Source organism: Leucopleurus acutus, assembly GCF_964270905.1.
Source record: "Leucopleurus acutus genome assembly, chromosome: 17".
NCBI classification, from domain to species: Eukaryota; Metazoa; Chordata; class Mammalia; order Artiodactyla; family Delphinidae; genus Leucopleurus; species Leucopleurus acutus.
The window spans coordinates 23,267,017-23,282,639 of record NC_139159.1 but is presented as its reverse complement, the minus strand read 5'-3'; the positions used below and the strand labels follow the sequence as shown (position 1 = coordinate 23,282,639).

General features: G+C 38.2%; 1 protein-coding gene across 1 annotated transcript in view; it reads left to right on the top strand.

The window, feature by feature from the left end:
* MRPS28 (mitochondrial ribosomal protein S28) overlaps positions 1-15,623 on the top strand; it is a gene marked incomplete at its 5' end in the record, with an annotated part of 102,126 nt that overhangs the window by 85,125 nt on the left and 1,378 nt on the right. The window lies entirely within an intron of this gene.

The following is a 15,623-nucleotide window of genomic DNA, read 5'->3' as shown; positions in this document are numbered from 1 at the left end:
TGTCCTGGCTATTGTAAATAGTGCTGCAATGAACATTGTGGTACATGACTCTTTTTAAATTATGGTTTTCTCAGGGTATATGCCCAGTAGTGGGATTGCTGGGTCGTATCGTAGTTCTGTTTTTCGTTTTTTAAGGGACCTCCATACTGTTCTCCATAGTGGCTGTGTCAATTTACATTCCCACCAACAGTGCAAGAGGGTTCCCTTTTCTCCACACGCTCTCCAGCATTTATTATTTGTAGATTTTTTGATGGTGGCCATTCTGACCGGTGAGAAGTGATAATTCATTGTAGTTTTGATTTGCATTTCTCTAATGATTAGTGACATTGAGCATCCTTTCATGTGTTTGTTGGCAATCTGTATATCTTCTTTGGAGAAATGTCTATTTAGGTCTTCTGCCCATTTTAGGATTGGGTTGTTTGTTTTTTTGATACTGAGCTGCATGAGCTGCTTGTATATTTTGGAGATTAATCCTTTGTCAGTTGCTTTGTTTGCAAATATTTTCTCCCGTTTTGAGGGTTGTCTTTGCATCTTCTTTATAGTTTCCTTTGCTGTGCAAAAGCTCTTAAGTTTCATTAGGTCCCATTTGTTTATTTTTGTTTTTATTTCCCTTACTCTAGGAGGTGGATCAAAAAGGATCTTGCTGTGATTTATGTCAAAGAGTGTTCTGCCTATGTTTTCCTCTAAGAGTTTTATAGTGTCCAGTGTCACATTTAGGTCTTTAATCCATTTTGAGTTTATTTTTGTGTGTGGCGTTAGGGAGTGTTCTAATTTCATTCTTTTACATTTAGCTGTCCAGTTTTCCCAGCACTACCTATTGAAGAGGCTGCCTTTCCTCCATTGTATATTCTTGCCTCCTTTGTCAAAGATAAGGTGACCATATGTGTGTGGGTTTATCTCTGAGCTTTCTATCCTGTACCATTGATCTATATTGCTGTTTTTGTGCCAGTACCATACTGTCTTGATTACTGTAGCTTTGTAGTGTAGTCTAAAGTCCGGGAGCCTGATTCCTCCAGCTCCGTTTTTCTTTCTTAAGATTGCTTTGGCTATTTGGGGCCTTTTGTGTTTCCATACAAATTGTAACATTTCTTCTTCTAGTTCTGTGAAAAATGCCATTGGTAATTTGATAGGGATTGCATTGAATCTGTAGATTGCTTTGGGTAGCATAGTCATTTTCACAATGTTGATTCTTCCAATCCAGGAACATGGTATATCTCTCCATCTGTTTATGTTATCTTTGATTTCTTTCATCAATGTTTTATACTTTCCTGAATACAGGTCTTTTTTTTTTTTTTTTTCTTTTTGCGGTATGCGGGCCTCTCCCTGTTGTGACCTCTTCCGTTGCGGAGCACAGGCTCCGGACGTGTAGGCTCAGTGGCCATGGCTCACAGGCCTAGCTGCTCCGTGGCATGTGGGATCTTCCCGGACTGGGGCACGAACCCGTGTCCCCTGCATCGGCAGGCAGACTCTCAACCACTGCGCCACCAGGGGAGCCCTAAATACAGGTCTTTTGCCTCCTTAGGTAGGTTTATTCCTAGGTATTTCATTCTTTTTATTGCAATGGTAAATGGGATTGTTTCCTTAATTTCTCTTTCTGATCTTTCGTTGTTAGTATATAGGAATGCAAGAGATTTCTGTGCATTAATTTTGTTTGTATCCTGCAACCTTACTAAATTCATTGATTAGTTCTAGTAGTTTTCTGGTGGCATCTTTTAAGATTTTCTATGTACAGTATCATGTCACTGGCAAAAGGTGACAGTTTTACTTCTTCCTTTCCAATTTGTATTCCTTTTATTTCTTTTTCTTCTCTAATTGCTGTGGCTAGGACTTCCAATACTGTGTTGAATAATAGTGGTGAGAGTGGACATCCTTGTCTTTTTCCTGATCTTAGAGGAAATGCTTTCAGTTTTTCACCATTGAGAATGGTGTTGGCTTGCGTTTGTCGTATATGGCTTTTATTATTTTGAGGTAGGTTCCCTCTATGCTCACTTTCTGTAGAGCTTTTATCATAAATGGATGTTTAATTTTGTCAAAAGCTTTTTCTGCATCTATTGAGATGATTATATGGTTTTTATTCTTTAATTTGCTAATATGGTGTATCACATTGTTTTGCATTTATTGAAGAATAGTTGCATCCCTGGGATAAATCCCACTTGATCGTGGTGTATGATCCTTTTAATATGTTGTTGGATTCTGTTTGCTAATATTTTGTTGAGGATTTTTGCATCTCTTTTCATCAGTGATATTGGTGTATAATTTTCTTTTTTTGTGTTATCTTTGTCTGGTTTTGGTATCAGGCTGATGGTGGCCTCATAGAATAAATTTGGGAGTGTTTCTCCCTCCACAATTTTTTGGAAGAGTTTCAGAAGGATAGATGTTAACTCTTCTCTAAACGTTTGAAAGAATTCGCCTGTGAAACCATCTGGTCCTGGACTTTTGTTTGTTGGAATATTTTTAATTACAGTTTCGATTTCATTACCTGTGATTGATTTGCTTATATTTTCTAATTCTTCCTGGTTCAGTCTTGGAAGATTGTACTTTTCCAAGAATTTGTCCATTTCTTCCAGGTTGACTATTTTATTGGCATACAGTTGCTTGTAGTAGTCCTATATGATCTTTTGTATTTCTGCAGTGTCAGTTGTAATCTTTCCTTTTTCATTTCTAATTTTACTGATTTGAGTCCTCTTCCTTTTTTTATTGATGAGTCTGGCTAAAGGTTTATCAATTTTGTTTATCTTCTCAAAGAACCAACTTTTAGTTTTATTGATCTTTGCTCGTGTTTTCTTCGTTTCTATTTCATTTATCTCTGCTCTGATCTTTATGATTTCTTTCCTTGTACTAACTTTGCGTTTTCTTTGTTCTTCTTTTTCTAGTTGCTTTAGGTGTAGGTTTAGATTGTTTATTTGAAGTTTTTCTTGTTTCTTGAGGTGAGCTTGAATTTCTATGAACTTCCCTTTTAGAACTGCTTTTGCTGCGTCCCATAGATTTTGGATTGTCTGGTTTTCATTGTCATTTGTTTCTAGGTATTTTTTAATTTCTTCTTTGATTTCTTCAGTGAACTCTTGGTTATTCAGCAATGCACTGTTTAGCCTCCATTTATTTGTGTTTTTTACTGTTTTTTTCCTGTAATTGATTTCTAATCTCTTAGCATTGTTGTTGGAAAAGATGCTTGATACGATTTCAGTTTTCTTAAATTTTCCAAGCCTTGATTTGTGACCCAAGATGTCATCTATTCTGGAGAACGTTCCATGTGCTCTTGAGAAGAAAGTGTTTTCTTGAGCTTTTGGGTGGAATGTCCTAAAAATATCAATTAAGTCTCTCTGGTCTGTTCTGTCATTTAAAGCTTGTGTTTCCTTATTTATTTTCTAACTGGATGATCTGTCTATTGGTGTAAGTGGGATGTTCCAGTCCCCCACTACTATTGTGTTACTGTCGATTTCTCCTTTTATGGCTGCTAGCATTTGCTTTATGTATTGAGGTGCTCCTATGTTGGGTGCATAAATATTTATAATTGTTATGTCTTCTTCTTGGATTGATCCCTTGATCATTATGCAGTGTCCTTCCTTATGTCTTGTAACAGTCTTTATTTTAAAGCCTATTTTATCTGATATGAGTATTGCTACTCCAGCTTTCTTGTGATTTCCATTTGCATGGAATATCTTTTTCCATCCCCTCACTTTCAGCCTGTATGTGTCCCTAGGCCTGAAGTGGGTTTCTTGTAGACAGCATATATAAGGGTCTTATTTTTTTATCCATTCAGCCAGTCTATGTCTTTTGGTTGGAACAGTTAATCCATTTACATTCAAGGTAATTATTGACATGTATGTTCCTATTACCATTTTCTTAATTGATTTGGTTTGGTTTTTGTAGGTCTTTTCCTTCTCTTGTGTTTCCCACTTAGAGAAGTTCCTTTAGCATTTGTTGTAAAGCTGGTTTGGGGGTGCTGAATTCTCGTAGTTTTTGCTGCCTGTAAAGCTTTTGATTTCTCCATCGAATCTGAATGAAATCCTTGCTGGGTAGAGAATATTGGTTGTAGGTTTTTCCCTTTCATCACTTTAAATATGTCCTGCCACTCCCTTCTGGCTTACAGAGTTTCTGCTGAAAGATCAGCTGTTAATCTTATGGGGGTTCCCTTGTAGGTAATTTGTTGCTTTTCCCTTGCTGCTTTTAATATTTTTTCTTTGTATTTAATTTTTGATAGCTTAATTAATATGTGCCTTGGCGTGTTTCTCTTTGGGTTTATCCTGTAAGGGACTCTCTGCACTTCCTGGACTTGATCGACTCTTTCCTTTCCATGTTAGGGAATTTTTCGACTATAATCTCTTCAAATATTTTCTCAAACCCTTTCTTTTTCTCTTCTTCTTCTGGGACCCCTATAATTTGAATATTGGTTCATTTAATGTTGTCCCAGAGGTCTCTGAGACTGTCCTCAATTCTTTTCATTCTTTTTTCTTTATTTTGCTCTCCAGCAGTTATTTCCACCATTTTATCTTCCAGCTCACTTATCCATTCTTCTGCCTCAGTTATTCTGCTATTGATTCCTTTCCGAGTATTTTTAATTTCAGTTACTGTGTTGTTCATCACTGTTTGTTTGCTCTTTACTTCTTCTAGATCCTTGTTAAACGTTTCTTGTATTTTCTCCATTCTGTTTCCAAGATTTTGGATCATCTTTATTATCATTACTCTGAATTCTTTTTCACATAGGTTGCCTATTTCGTCTTCATTTATTTGGTCTTGTAGGTTTTTACCTTGCTGTTTGTCTGTAACATTTTCTTGTCGTTTTTTTTTTTTTTTTTTTTTGATGGGTGGGGCTGTATTCCTGTCTTAGTGGTTGTTTGGCCTGAGGTATCCAGCAGTGGAGTTTTCAGGCAGTTGGATAGAGTCGGGTCTTGGTGGTGAGATGAAGACCGCCCGGAGGCCTCATTCTGATGAATATTCCCTGGGGTCTGAGGTTCTCTGATAGTCCAGTGGTTTGGACTTGGTGTCCCACCACAGGAGCTCGGGCCCAACCTCTGGCCTAGGAACCAAGTTCCCGCATGCCATGTGGTGTGGCAAAAAAAAAAAGAAAAAAGGAGCAGTACAATAACAAAGAATAAAAAATAAAATAAAATTAGAAAGATAAAAAATGTATTAGGAAAAATAAAAATATAATTGAAACAACTGCAACAAGGTAAACAAAACCACAACAGAAAAAAAAAAAAAGGGCCTTGGCTCTGGGGGGCAGAGTTTAGGTGGGGTTGGCTCTTAGGCAGGGATGGGGTTTAGGGTGGGGTGGGGCCTAGGTGGGGGTGGGGTTGACGTTTGAGCGTGGGGTGGGGCCTCTGCTTAAGACCTGTGCGGAAGGGGAGAGGCAGCACGTCCAAAGTGGGGCCTCCATAGTGTGGAGTTCTGGAGTTTGGAGGGAAGGCCCTGGGTGAGGGTGTGTGGGTGGGGTTTAGGCCCAGAGCCATTGGAGGGTGTCTCAGAGGGTGTCTCCGAGTGTAGAGGTAGGGCCCTGGGTTGGGGTGTAGGGGTGGGGCTTGGGCTCTGCACAGCAGGAGGGAGGCTCTGAGGGCAGAGGATTAGGCCTTGGAGCCCAACAGGCTCCCCGGTGCCTAAGTGGACAGGGAAAGCCTTGGCCGTGTTTCCTTCTGTTCCTCCCTGCCCCCCACCTACTGTCTCCCCCATGGTCTCCCCTTTTGGACCCCTTACCGTGGGTGGGTCCCGCTGGGTGTAGGAACTCCCTTCCTCCAACCACCCTCAGGGGTGCCGGTAGGTAGGTCAGACCTTTACTTTTGCTCCCCCTTCCCTCCTTCACACTCCCTCAGGACCCGCACAGCTGGAGGGGGCCTCGGTGGACAGAGGGTCAGGCCAGGGATCTCAGCAGGCTTCTGGGGGCCGAAGTGAGTGGGGGAAGCCTGGCCATGCTCCCTTTTGATCCCCCAGTTTCCCCCTTTGGGCGTGGGATCCCTTCTCCTCCCCCAGCCGCGCCTCAGGGCACCACTCCCGTCCAGCCTACACTTCTCCTCCCTCCCACTCCGGCCCCCCACTCCCCACATCCTACCCAGTCGCTAGGGGTTCCTCCCGTCCCCTTAGGTGTCCGTGGTCCCCCACTGGTGCCTGGTAGGTGCCCTAGTTGTGCGGAGACACGAATTCTGCGTCCTCCTAGTCTGCTATCTTGACTCCACTCCTCTATAACTTTTTAAAGCCCGTATTCCTTCCTCTGTTCTACACTGACAAAACTTATCTCTGGCAATAAATGTGTATATTTTCTTTTCTCATAAAACAAAACTTGTATACCACAAAATGTATCCTTTGCTTAGATGCTGTAATTCTGGCTCCAACTCTGATCTAATGTTAGTCATCAGCGTATCTCAGGTGCCTGAAAGCATTTATTCCTTATGTTTCCTTTGGAGTTTTTGGCCCCTCTAAATATAAATGTGTGTATATTCTTTTTCATTATATATGTATATTCTGACCAGCAACAAACATTTTGGTTTTTTTAAAAATAAATACAGAGTTGTTATAGTTATTAGGTTATAGGGTTTTCCTTTCCCTAATTTCTTGACACATCTTATTTTGTTAACTGTAAGAATAAAGTTATAACTATCATTATTGATGCTATATGTAATATATTACATTATATTTATATTCCACATTATTAAAAAGTGAAATTTATTGGACATTTAAAAATGTTGCATTTTCACATTTCATAAAACAAATCAATGTTTGAACAAGAGACAAAACTTCTGTTTGTGGAACGAAATACTTAACTGCCAGGGCAAGGTTAAAAAGAATTTGGTTTAAGGGAAAAACAAAATCATACGTTTATAGTAGAGTGGCAGAAAAAGATTAAAATTCTTATCCATGATGATAGCAATTTGAGGAAATGCATTTTAGTATTATGAACATTTTAAATTTTAATGAGTTGAATTATTGGAGAGCTACAGAGCTTATGAGCACTCTCTACCTTTATTTTGTTAACCATGGATGCTGTGCTTGATAAGACAGAATAGATAGTATGTGGTGAGTCAGTCTTGACAGGCATCTTACAGATTGAACAGAAAGAAGCAATAGACTAGAAACACTGTCAAGGAAACACAGTGATGGTACTTTGAAAAAGGGAGACAAATCTGAAATACACCACAGAGTCTGCATATAAAAGTTCTTGTTAATTGAATATTTAAGACTATAATAATATTTTATATATTTAATAAAAAGTCTTAAAATTTTGCATTTTGTATGTATATTTAATCAATTTTTCACTTAATAGCTCTCTATACTGTATCTGTTTTCAAACACTTAAAATTGTGTAAAAGTAGAATAAAATCATAGAACTGCAAAAGACCTTAGGTCTCTTCTAACATTGTGCTTTTCAAAACTGAGGAAATTGATGCCCAGACAGTTCATTTAAAGAAGAACAAAGTACATATATTCCCTCATGCTCACATGCAAATGCTCTCCCTCTCACACACACGCACACACACGGACAAAGTATGGGCTTAGTACAGAGATCAGCATTACTGTGAACATTTGTATGAATTAGAAAAGACAAATAGGTGGTAATTGAACCATTAGAAACATTGTAGCTTTCTCTCTTCAGAAAACAAAATTTTACTTCTAAAGTCTTAAAACTTTAACGAATTGTAAGAAAATCAGAAAAAGTTCTAAACTATTTTAACTTACTGGGATGAAAACATAGATGGTTAATGATTTCAAGAGAACTATTTTTAAAACCTCTGAGATCTATGATTACAGCAAGACAGCTAAATTGACTAGCAAAGTCAGAACTCCTTACAAGATTCTCTTTGGATACTGAGGTTCAATCCGAGCCTTGTATTTGTCGGCTTTGTATTATTTAATATATGTATATCAAAGAACTAGTCAGAGAGACTGTCTCTATTTTAAGTCTACGAGAACCGTCACCAGCATGCACTGACAGATGTTAAAGAATGTCTGTGGAAAGAATGTCAAAAACCTCTCCAAAGGAAAGTCTTTAAACCATGTCCTTAATACAGAAATGCAAAACCAGATTTAATTGCCCTTTTCCTAAACAGCTCAGACATGCAGGCTCATTTACTGCAGCATATGGTCTGCGAAAATGCGCAGTGGAAGAGAGCAGTGATGGTGAAGGCTGGCATTGAGTCCATTTAGGCTGGAGTTCACAAAGATCAGTCGGACGCAAGCACTTGAAGTTAAAGAAACACGCCAAGCAGTGAAAACACAGGCTATTTTCATTTTGAACATGCTTACTGGAGACATCCTATTTGCTTTCAAGACAACAGTATTCAATGTTTTATAATATGAAATACAGCATTTCTGAAAAACTAATATCCAAAGTTTTTTTTTCTAATTAAAAAAGGTATAAAAAATAGACAACTGGCATTAAGCCATGGAGACTTTTTTCTGATAATTTATTATTTGTTACCACTGAAAGTAACCATTTTTCTAGTGGGGAACAGTTAAAACAATGAGTTGGGTGGCAGCAACATGGTTTACATTTTATTTCAAAGGGAAGACATTATGAGACCATATGAAGAGGTAACTTCTTATCACTCCTAAAGGGATTAAGTTTACAGTTCTTGCAAGAAGTCAGAGGTAACTGAGAACTTAAGAAAAGGAAGAGGAGAAAAAAAATCTGTGAATCCTCTTATACAGCTTTGTGGTGTTGGCAAGTGACTTCCATGTATCTTAATTTTCTATCTGTAACATGGAAGAAGCTATCTTTACAGAGAATTTTGTTTTAACCTCTAAATATCTAAAAGACAGTTCAGTTGCTATGTGTCTAGTACAGTGTCACACAGATTTGAGGAAAAATACAAAAAATAACAGAAAGGAAAGAAACATTTGAGGAGTTAGGAATGGCAAACATGGATCTGATGGTTTATTATTGCTGGAATCTAATTAGTAATAGCTATTTATTATAACAAATTATTTCAGAGTTCTATTTTTCCTGTAAAACTAGCCTTTCTTCCAGTGTTATGTATTGTAGGGCAAATATGCTTACTATTTTTATTGTCAATTTGAAATTGTCTACAACTGCACTAAATGGCTATTTAAATTTAATTCAAATTAAATAAAATTTAAAATTTTGGTTCCTCACTCACATTAGTCATATTTCAAGTGCTCAATGACCACCTTATATGGAATGTTTCTGTCATTACAGAAAGTTATGTTGGGCAGTGGTGTTTTGGTATTATTGATATTTTAGTTAAGTTTTTATCAGTGCATTTCATTGAAAGGTGAGAAGATAAATCATATACTTTTAAATAGCAGGTGTGGAGGAGATGGATCTCCTCCCAATGCAAACAATAAGCCAAAGTTTAAGCTGTAAAGAAGGTACATTTTAGCCCATGTAGCAAGACACAAAAATGAAATGGTGGTGGTGTTATGGCAGTGTGATTTTCTGAAATAGTGAGCAACTCTTGCTAACATTGTGGACAAAGTCAGTCTTCCATTAATTTACACAGTAATCACATTCTTGGAAATTTAGTGTATACTTAAACCTTTATTTTTTTAATTAATTTATTTATTATTTATTTTTGGATGCATTGGGTCTTTGTTGCGGTGCACAGGCTTCTCATTGCAGTGGCCTCTCCTGTTGTGGAGCACGGGCTCTAGGCACGCAGGCTCAGTAGTTGTGGCTTGCAGGCTTAGTTGCTCCGCAGCATGTGGTATCCTCCCGGACCAGGGTTCGAACTCGTGTCCCCTGCATTGGCAGGTGAGTTCCTAACCACTGCGCCACCAGGGAAGCCCTAAACTCTTATTTTTAAAAAACCAACTCTTTGTATTTAGCAGACAGAGTTTTAGGCTTAGATAGTTATAAGCAGGTTTTTCACCCACATCAATGTCTGTCACAGATGCAGGACAACTCTGTTGTATGAAAGAGTTCTGTGCATTACAGAATGTCTCCATCCCATCCACCCCTACTAAATGGCAACCTGATCATTGCCATACAGTACTTCTGAACATTTCCAACACATTTTGGTATAATTATTTGCTATAAACAAACATTTATGGTATAAATATTCAAGATGGTGGGACCCATTCAGGTTCTTAAGAGTCATCTCAAGCCTTTTCCTTTGTTGGATACATTTTATTGATTTATCTTTTTATTCTATGTTTATTTTATTTATTATTTATTTTTTAATTGAAGTATAGTTAATTTACAGTGTTGTATTAGTTTCTGGTATACAGCAAAGTGATCTAGTTATACATGTATATATATTCTTTTTCATATTCTTTTCCATTATAGTTTATTACAAGGCATTGAATATAGTTCCCTGTGCTATACAGCAGGACCTTGTTTATTTATTTCACATACTGTAGTTTGCATCTGCTAATCCCAAATTCCTAATTTATCCCTCCCCCCCTTACCCCCCTTTTCCATATTTTTTAAAGTGAAAATATTATGCTTCTGTGGACCTAATTTTCTTTTTAACACCTGTCCTTATTCATTCCTAATAGTTTTAAACTTAAGGAAGTGACCAGGGTAATGAAAGAAAAATTCCTTCTCTACATATGCCATGGACTTTTGTCTTATATCCATTAGAAAATGAGGCTGTGGTAGAGGCTGGGTCTACCGCTTACCAACTGTGTGGCTGTGAGCAGTGGCCCAGTGAGCTTGTTCATTGAAGTCTTAGGTTTCATTAAGAAACACATTGGGAATTAAACAACAGATACAATTATCACAAGGCCATGTTGTTGTGTAGATGGAATGAGAACCCATTTCTTTTACCTCAAGAAACATTAACAGACTTAAAATCTAGCACAAAACTTTTTAATCTTATAGGTCTGTAGATGACCTTCAGGTAACCTGTGAACCTCTTAAAATTGTAGCAAAATTATGGGTATTTGTGCATTTTTAGAAGGAAGAGTCCATTGATGTAATCAAAGGAATGAGGAAAAACTAATTAAAATTTTAAAATAATAAAACCTCATTATAGAAAGAAGACATAGAGGAGATAGTGTCTGGTATATAAAGAAAGGGGATGGTTGATTAGGTTAGAAGTTAAGTCTGCTATTGAAACGGTAAATTTTTTTCCTTAATTTTTGAATTTTATTTATTTATTTTATACAGCAGGTTCTTATTAGTCATCAATTTTATACACATCAGTGTATACATGTCAATCCCAATCCCCCAATTCATCACACCACCACCACTACCCCCCTGTGGCTTTCCCCCATTGGTGTCCATACGTTTGTTTTCTACATCTGTGTCTCAACTTCTGCCCTGTAAACCGGTTCATCTGTACCATTTTTCTAGGTTCCACATACATGCGTTAATATACAATATTTGTTTTTCTCTTTCTGACTTACTTCACTCTGTATGACAGTCTCTAGATGTATCCATGTCTCTACAAATGACCTGATTTCATTCCTTTTTATGGCTGAGTAATATTCCATTGTATATGTGTACCACAGCTTCTTTATACATTTGTCTGTCCATGGGCATTTAGGTTGCTTCCATGTCCTGGCTATTGTAAATAGTGCTGCAATGAATATTGTGATACATGACTCTTTTTGAATTATGGTTTTCTCAGGGTATAGGCCAGTAGTGGGATTGCTGGGTCATATGGTAGTTCTATTTTTAATTTTTTAAGGAACCTCCGTACTGCTCCCCATAGAGGCTGTATCAATTTACATTCCCACCAACAGTGCAAGAGGGTTCCCTTTTCTCCACACCCTCTCCAGCATGAAATGGTAAATTTTAAAGGAAGCTAAAAAATGCTTCTTGGAAGAAAAAATAATGACCCTATTGAGTTGATCATCTTCCCCTTCCAAGAAATAGTATGTGCTAAAAATAGATTCATTGACAGCTTAACTCCATCAAGAATTAAGGAAGAGTGATAGGAGATAGGTAAAATTAGACAGCTCTACCTGCCCCTCAATCCTCAGTGTTCCTTGAACCACTGTCATAAAGAATACTAGAATAGATAAGTCACTGTGACTGACAATATATTCTACTTTCTTGTTTTCAGTTATATTGTGGTTAATGCTGGGAAGTGTGGACTGTTAAATGTGCAGTTCTCTGAATTTTACTTGCTTTTGTTCAGTGCTATTTTGCCTCACATCTTCAAAGGAAATTCAGCATTCATTTCAAGAGAAATTGTTTTCTTTCTTGTAGGACATTTATAATGTATTTATATATATTGCATGTTATATACATTATAGAATACATTTTAAGAGAGGAATGCTTATACCATTAAAATAAGTAAGATTTGAATCAAAGCAAATTATTGAAAGAAAACCCACCCCAAAAACATACCTTCTACAGAAATCCTTCATTGGTTTAATTATTACTTGGAATTATATCTGGGACCGCTCTTGTACTCCCCATCACGCCAAGGCTGGAGCATCAGGTGTCACTGGGTTTGTTTTGATGGTGATGGTGGTGGTGGTGGTGGTGGTGACTGATGCTGGTAGCTAACATTTATTGAGTATTTATAAGGGCTTGGCAGGTGTTAACTCATTTCATGCTCATAGGAACCTAGAAGGCATAATTATTCCCATTTTACAAATGAGGAAGCTGAAACAGAGAGATGAAGTAACAGCTCAGAGTTGCAGATTTATGGATAGAGCTGGGCACACATCTGGCCATCTGGCTCCAGAGTCTAGAGTCTTGACCACCACATTGCCTCTTCTGGATATTTATACTTAGGCCCAAATCTTTGAATAAATAGACCATTTAAGAACTGCATGAACAAGCTAGGGAAAGAGTTTACTGGCATTTTCATTTTAAATCTTGTTATGTGGAAAAGTGGAAACCCAAATGGGAAGACTAAGTAGTATTAAGTGATTGTCAAAGACTACAATACTGAAGGTTCACCTCACATTTCATTGGCAGAAATGGAGTTCTCAGAAATATATTAGTTATTTCTTTACTTCCCTTTAATAAAGTGTTTCAAACTTAAAGCGCGAGGGCGAGAGAGAGGCATGGACATATATACACTAACAAACGTAAGGTAGATAGCTAGTGGGAAGCAGCCGCATAGCACAGGGAGATCAGCTCGTGCTTTGTGACCGCCTGGAGGGGTGGGATAGGGAGGGTGGGAGGGTGGGAGGGAGGGAGACGCAAGAAGGAAGAGATATGGGAACATATGTATATGTATAACTGATTCACTTTGTTATAAAGCAGAAACTAACACACCATTGTAAAGCAATTATACTCCAATGAAGATGTTAAAAAAAAAAAAAAAGAAAAGTTAAAGCACAGATAAACTCCACATTAATTGTATGGCTCCTATTCCTGTTGAGTGAGGACTATGCTAACCTTTCCATGTCCCGGGTCTCCCAGAAAGGACAGTCTGTGTCTGGGAGAGGCAGCCCCACCCCCGCTGTCAGTAGGCTTTGTTCAAGGGACTGTTCTTAGGTGCCTTTCTCCATTATATATTGTCATTCCCTGACCTTTTTTTTTTTTTTTTTGATCTGTTTAAATTACTCACCCTAAAGTCTGTTGGCTTTTTCATCACTTATAGGAAACATCTGTTACCCTCAAAGGCTGTTAATGGTGGCCACAAAGTCCTGTCAGAGGTCCTCATTTTACTGGCCCTTTGTATGTGTGTAGGATGCTGTGTCTTGTATACAATAAAGGTAATTCTAGGCCAGATTTCTCTCAAATGCTGATCAGAGAAGACTGCATCCAAATCACCTGGGGAGCTTGTTAAAAAGGGAAATTCCCAAGTTCCACCCTAGATTTGCCAGCTCGCTCTCTGGGGTTGCTTCCCTCATTTGCATTTTTAATAAGCACCCCAGGTGCTTCTGATGTACTGGAAAGTGAAAAACCACTGTTCAAAAGGCTACATTAAATGAAATGTATACATCTCAGTACTGTAAGAGAGGCAGATGGGATTAAAGCCCTGCGCATAACGAACCTGTAGTCTGCTAGGGAAGAAACACATAGAAATAATGCACAGTGAAAATTAAGTACCATAAAAGTAGAAACAGCTACTTCCAGGTAGCAGAAGTCAGAGAATCTTCTAGAAGTTTTTTTTGTTTAGTGCAAGGTATATACATGTGGGTGATTCTTCATTCATTTAGCACATGTAAAGTCCTGCAGTTCCATTTTTCATCTCCTTTACCAACTCACTGGATAACTTCTAGAATTTGCATAATTTTTAGAGATGAAGACAAAACTTTCATATTATTAAAGGCTACTACACCTAAAAAAAGTTTTCCTTTCCATAAACTACCAAGCATACTGTGCACTCATGGTATTTCTGATTTTATTTTTTAACAGGAAATTGCTAGCATTTTATGACACAGAACCATCTACACTGATAGCTTCCCCTTCAGTGAGACCATGCCCAGAAATTGTGTCCCAAGTGTTTGTGAATGTTCAACCCTTTTCATAAAAAGTCACTGTTCCCCTTCATCATGGTTGTTTATAGGCCAGATATGAATAATGGAAGGAGAAGAGAACTAACTTTATTAACTACTGTGCACCAGGCACTGTGCCAGGCAAACTTCAGAGAGGTTAAGTAAATGAGCCAGGCCACACAGCTGCTAAGGCCAAGAGAATGGAAAGCCTAGGTAGTCGGTGTGGTGGCTTTTGCCAGCAAGCGTCTTGTTAATTTATTGACAAACATTTGAGGACCTGCTGCATTGGCACTGGAAGGATACAGAGATAAATACAGTGCCGGATCTTGGGGAGTATTCGATCTAATGAGAAATCGGAGATTTACACAGTTAACCAATACAGGTGAGTGAAGGGCACTGACATTTGCACTTACTGGGCTATGCGTTTTCAATATATAATATTATCCCATTTAACCATCCCAGCAAACCTGCCAAGTGGTCGAAGTCTGTTATATAGATGAGGGAATTGTGGTTCAGAGAAAGCAAGTTACCCAAGGTTACCCAACTCGTAAGTAGCAGGACTCAGATTTGCATCCAAGTCTGTGACTGCAAAACCTCTGTCTTCCTTGGCAATTCCAATGACAGAATCTGCATTCTGATAAGGGGAATGTGGAGGCTCTCAGGAGCTGCATTTGATGCATTCTACCTGGATACTTAGGAATCAATAGGATTTATTTAGAAGGAAAGGCCAAGCAGTGCTACAACAGAAGCAAAGGTGCAGAGCAGTAGAAGTGTGTGGGAATGGACGTTAGGCCATTTCCACATAAGCAGAGCAGATACGGAACCATCGTGAGAGGTAGACTAGGAAGGTGGGCTCCGGGAAGACCAGGTCCTACCTCAAGCTTTAGCTAAGGATGATGAGATCTGAAGGGCTAAGCTCAAGAAATATCTGTGTTAAAAAATAACAAAACTTGATAACTAATTGGATGTTGTGCGGGGGGGTGGCGGGGGGGAAGGTGGTCGACGTGAATCAAAGCTGATTAAATGAATCACTGGAGTAGTGCTGTAAGGACAAATGAAAGACTCCATTAGAACACAGGTTACAGCTCCAAGTAATGCAGAAAATAGTGTTCAGCTTTACCTTGTCTGTGAACTAGCTTGTTTTCCCAGTGGTTAATTCATATGGAATGTGTTCTATAACTGCTGTTTTCTAAGAATATAAAACTATGCCTTAATATTCTAGGATATCTCTTTAATTTTTTTAAACAGAGACAGAAAGTAAGGTCTATGCCGTCAGATACACACACCCATGTACATATATACATAAACATACATATAGAAGGACT